Raw genomic sequence first — 5,376 nt, 5'->3', positions numbered from 1 at the left:
TAACCCTACTGTATGAAGAGGGAACACCATGGACATGAGCAAACTGGTATCTATCAGATAAGTATGATCTAAACCAGTCTAGTGCTGTCCCTTTAATCCCAATCACATGTTCCAGTCTATGTAACAGGATGCTGTGATCAACTGTATCAAAAGCAGCACTGAGGTCCAGCAGAACCAGCATAGAGACCAGTCCATGATCTGAAGCTATAAAAAAATCATTAGCAACTTTAAGAAGTTCTGTTTCTGTGCTGTGATGAGCTCTGAAGCCTGACTGAAACATCTCAAACAGGCTGTTTCTCTGCAGGTGCTGCAGTAACTGAGTCACCACCACCTTCTCAAGAACTTTAGAGATAAAAGGAAGGTTGGATATTGGCCTATAATTTGCTAACACATCGAGATCCAGTGATATTTTTTTAAGCAACGGCTTAATCACTGCCACCTTGTAGGACCGGGGTACATACCCTGTCACTAAAGAACCATTGATCTGTTCCAGGATAGAACTGCCTATCAATAGTAAAACATCCTTCAACAGGTGTGTTGGGATGGGATCTAAAAGACACGTGGTGGTCTTGGATTTCTGAATTAGCGATGACGCCTCAGAAAAATATATAGGGCTGAAGGAGCTTAAGGGCTCGTTGGAGACCCTGTATGTTCCCACAGTCAGCACATCTGGTGATGGTCCAGTTGGACCTCACTGGGGCCAATCATCTACTCGCCTTGTCATATTACTGCTATGCAGATGTCACCGAGCTGCACCTATTGCTTCCTTTAGAACCTACAGTCTCGGAAAAGATCTCAAACTGTCTCTGGGACATATCCTCATGGATGCCAATTCCAACATTACCGTGGTAAAACTGAGTTTTTGGTTTTCCAACAAGCCAGACTGTGAACTTAGTCTCCGAGTCATGCTGCATTCAACATGATCTAACTTGGTGGAGACTTTAACATTCATGTAGACGTTGTAAATGACAGCTTTAGAAATGGCTTCATTTCATTGCTTGAGTCAGTTGGTTTCCTTCAACAGATAAACCAACCAACTCATAGCTTCAACCACACACTTGATCTAGTTCTGACTTGTTGTTATTGTTGAGGTAGAACATGTGTCAATGTTCCCTCAGAACCCATTCCTGTCAGATCATTCTTTGATCACTTTTATATTTATGATTAAGGATTCTTCTATGTTCAGAACACAGTCTTACTCTAGCATATGTCTTTCAGATAATGCTGTAGCTAAGTTTAAGGAAGCGACCCCTGCGCTGATCCCAGGACCATCGTGTATTTCCCCAGGGATCAATCATTACAATCTTAGCCCTGCTGAGGTTGACTCTATTGGTGAAGGTGCAGCAGCCTCACTGAGAATTACGCTTCTGTTGCCCCCCTGAAAAAGAAAATAGTAAATCAAAGGAGGTGTGCCCCCTGGTATAATTCACATATCAGGACCCTCAAGCAAAAAGTGCGAAGACTATAAAGGAAGTGGTATTCTTGTAAAATAGATAGCTACCATTTAGCCTGGAAAGTCTGTCTGGCAGTTTAAAAAAAGGCCCTCCGTAAGGCTAGAACAGCTAGTCTTACAATCTTAATTCTTAGTTGAAGAAAACCAGAATAACACCAGATTTCTTTTCAGCACTGTGGCCAAATAAACCAAGAATCACAGTGTTTTAGCTCCACATATCCCCTCTTCCCTTAGTGGTGAAGACTTCATGAGCTTCTTCACTGATAAAGTTCTTGCTATCAGAGAAAAAGCTAACCATGCCATCCCAAAAACTGGATCATCACCAGATGTGCTGACTGTGGGAACATACAGGGTCTCCAACGAGCCCTTAAACTCCTTCACCCCTATATATTTTTCTGAGGCGTCTTTGCTAATTCAGAAATCCAAGTCCACCATGTGTCTTTTAGATCCCATCCCAACACACCTGTTGATGGATGTTTTGCCAATGATACGCAGTTCTATCCTGGACCAGATCAATTGTTCTTTAGTGACAGGTTATGTACCCCGGTCCTACAAGGTAGCAGTGATGAAACTGTTGCTTAAAAAAAACATCACTGGATCCTGATGTGTTAGCAAATTATAGGCCACTATCCAACCCTCCTTTTATCTCTAAAATTCTTGAGAAGGTGGTGGTGACTCAGTTACTGGAGCACCGGCAGAGAAACAGCCAGTTTGAGATGTTTCAGTCAGGCTTTAGAGCTCATCACAGTACAGAAACAGCACTTCTTAAAGTTACTAATGATCTTCTTATAGCTTCAGATCATGGACTGGTTTCTATGCTGGTTCAGCTGGACCTCAGTGCTGCCTTCATAGTTGTATGCTGACCTACTGACCTCCAACCCCGCTGACCCACTCAACTCTACCGACAGTTTATTATAATTAATATAATTACTGTATTTTCTATGTATTTCTTCTGCCTAGTCTCTCTTCTACCTGTCCTCCCCCTTCTCCTCTCTTTCTACCCAGCCGACCATCAGCAGGGGGGTCCCCCTACATGAGCCCAGTCCTGCTCAAGCTTTCTTCCTGTTAAAGGGGAGTTTTTCCTTGCCACTGTAGCTTTTTGGAGGTCAGGCCCTGGAATTCTGTAAAGCGCCTGGAAACAATTTTGATTGTAACAGACGCTATATAAATAAAGATTGATTGATTGATAAAAATCAGGCTTTCTAACCCAGCATGCCACCCAGCTGCCTGTACAAGCCATTGTGTTTTTGTGCATTGTCGATCGCAATGCCATTCTAACAGGTGTTCTGATGTTTTTGATGAAGCCGTTTCAGATGATCCAGAATGCAGCGGCACATGTGGTCTTCAACTAACTGAAACGGGGCCCTGTCATGCCCGCATTAAGTTTAAGTCACTTATGCTGACCTACAGAGTCCAAAGTGGATCTGCTCCCTCTCACTTCTTCATAATCTTATTTGTGCCCATGCTATCCCTTACGTGCTGTGATCACATGAACATTGTCTGGTAAAGCCATTTGTACAGTAATGGCCAGCTAGACTATTTTCATACCTTCCTCAGTTCTTGAGCTCTTCCAAGATCACCTGCTCGTCTTACATCACTTAGTCTTCTCCTATTCTACTTCCACTCTCTTTCTCTCCTTTTTGTATCCCTATTTACTCTCATTTTTGGTTGGTAGACTAAGTTGTACTTGTTATTTTCAGCCTGTTAGGTAGAATTTTATTCCACTTGTTCTTAATTGCATTGTTATTAACTTCTGGTTAGTAACAGATTCTTCCCTCTGGGTCTTGGTTCAGATTTCCTGCTATAAAGAGCAATAGATTTAGGAGATCATTCATTCCTGCTGCAATTTCCCTCCTAAACTCAGGTCCAGGAGGTAGATAGCTGCATTGGAATCCTATTGTGACTACTGTTGTAAATGAGGATGATGATGGTTACCTCGGGTTTTGATGTGCTGGTGATTATGATGATGGTGACATAGGTGTTGATGGTGTCTTTCATGGTTCTGACTATTGTACAACCTGCCATTCCTTACTTTCCATGCCTTTACATTCAGTGCCTACCCAGTGCCAAGAAGCAACTACACCTCATCATTGGTCGACTGCAAACAATCGCTTTCAAGCTGCGAGGACGAAAGTGCTGACTCTTCTATGTGGACTGTAGTATTTTGGTGTTGAACTGGCAGAAATGTATGTATGTATGTATGTATGTATGTATGTGTGTGTGTGTGTGTGTGTGTGTGCGTGTGTGTGTGTGTGCGTGCGTGCGTGTATGTGTATGTATGTATGTATGTGTGTGTGTGTGTGTGTGTGTGTGTGCATGTGAGATGCACATATATTTTGGGAGTCTGTTATGTGTGCATTGCGACAACAGAGCCTGCCTGCCTGCCTACTGGCTCATGTCTGTAGAGCAGGGGTGTCAAAGTCAAATGGACAGAGTGCCAATTAAAACATTTAGCTCCAAGCTGAGGGCCAGACAGATCGAATAGTCATTGAAAAAATTTTAAATTCTAAATATTAGTTAGTGAGGCCCCAGACCTGTCTTAAAGACATAAAGTCCTGGATGTCTTCAAATTTCCTCCTCCTTAACCCAGGAAAAACTGAGGTCATGGTGTTTGGTCCTGAACCTCTCTGGGATAGATTAGATCACATGATCACTCTAGATGGTATCTCATTAACATCTAGTCTCTCTGTGAGGAATCTAGGAGTAACTTTTGATCAAAATCTCTCCTTCAACTCACACATTAAATTAGTCTCTAGAAGTGCCTTTTTTCACTTGAGGAACATCACAAAGATCAGGAAGCTGCTGACGCGGCATGATGCTGAAAAGTTAGTCCATGCATTTGTTACTTCCAGGCTGGACTACTGTAACTCTTTATTATCAGGGTGTCCAAACAACTCTTTAAGAAGCCTCCAGTTGATCCAAAATGCTGCAGCCAGAGTTCTGACAGGTATTGACAAAAGAGATCACATAACTCCTGTACTGGCGTCGCTTCATTGACTGCCCGTTAAAATTAGAATAATTTTTTAAAACCCTTCTTTTGACCTACAAGGTCCTCAGAGGCCTAGCTCCATCCTACCTGGAGGAGCTAGTGATACCTTATCAGCCCAATAGACCGCTCTGCTGTGAGAATGCTGGTCTACTTGTGGTTCCCAGAGTTTCTAGGAGTAGAATGGGGGGCCGAGCATTTAGCTACCAGGCCCCCCTGCTATGGAACCAGCTCCCTGTCCAGGTACGGGAGGCTGACTCCATTGCTACTTTTAAGATCAGACTCAAAACCTACCTCTTTGAAAAAGCTTATTGTTACTAATTCAGTAGTTCCAGTTACTATCATAGACAGACAAATTATCATACTTAGGGGGTCGTCTAATCGTTAGGTCACATCTTAGTTATGCTGTTATAGGCCAAGGCTGCCGGGGTCCGGAAACATGATCACCTGACAGGCCTCTGTCACTCCACTGGGTCATGGTTTCCTCTCCTCTCCTCTCCTCATCAAGCAGACTAGTTATGCTGATTCTTGTGTAGTTTTTCTGCTTCTCCCCCCCCCCCCCCCTCTATTTATTTACAGGTATCGCCGCCTCTCCTCTCCTCTCCTCTCCTCTCCTCTCCTCTCCTCTCCTCTCCTCCTCTCCTGTCCTCTCCTCTCCTCTCCTCTCCTCTCCTCTCCTCTCCTCTCCCCCTCCTTCTCCTTTTCCTCTCCCTTCCTCTCCTCTTTCCCCTCCTCCTCCTTCTCCTCTACCTCCCCTTCACTCTACTTCTCCTCTCCTCTCCTCTACCCTCTCCTCTCCTCTCCTCTCCTCTCCTCTCCTCTCCTCTCCTCTCCTCTCCTCTCCTACCTATCCTATCCTCTTCCTGTCCTCCCCCTTCTCCTCTCTCTTTACCCAGCCGGCCATCAGCAGGAGGGTCCCCCTACATGAGCCTGGTCC

The sequence above is a fragment of the Takifugu rubripes genome, chromosome 12 (assembly GCF_901000725.2).
Source record: "Takifugu rubripes chromosome 12, fTakRub1.2, whole genome shotgun sequence".
In the NCBI taxonomy this organism is placed as follows: Eukaryota; Metazoa; Chordata; class Actinopteri; order Tetraodontiformes; family Tetraodontidae; genus Takifugu; species Takifugu rubripes.
Note: the sequence above shows the minus strand (reverse complement) of the source record.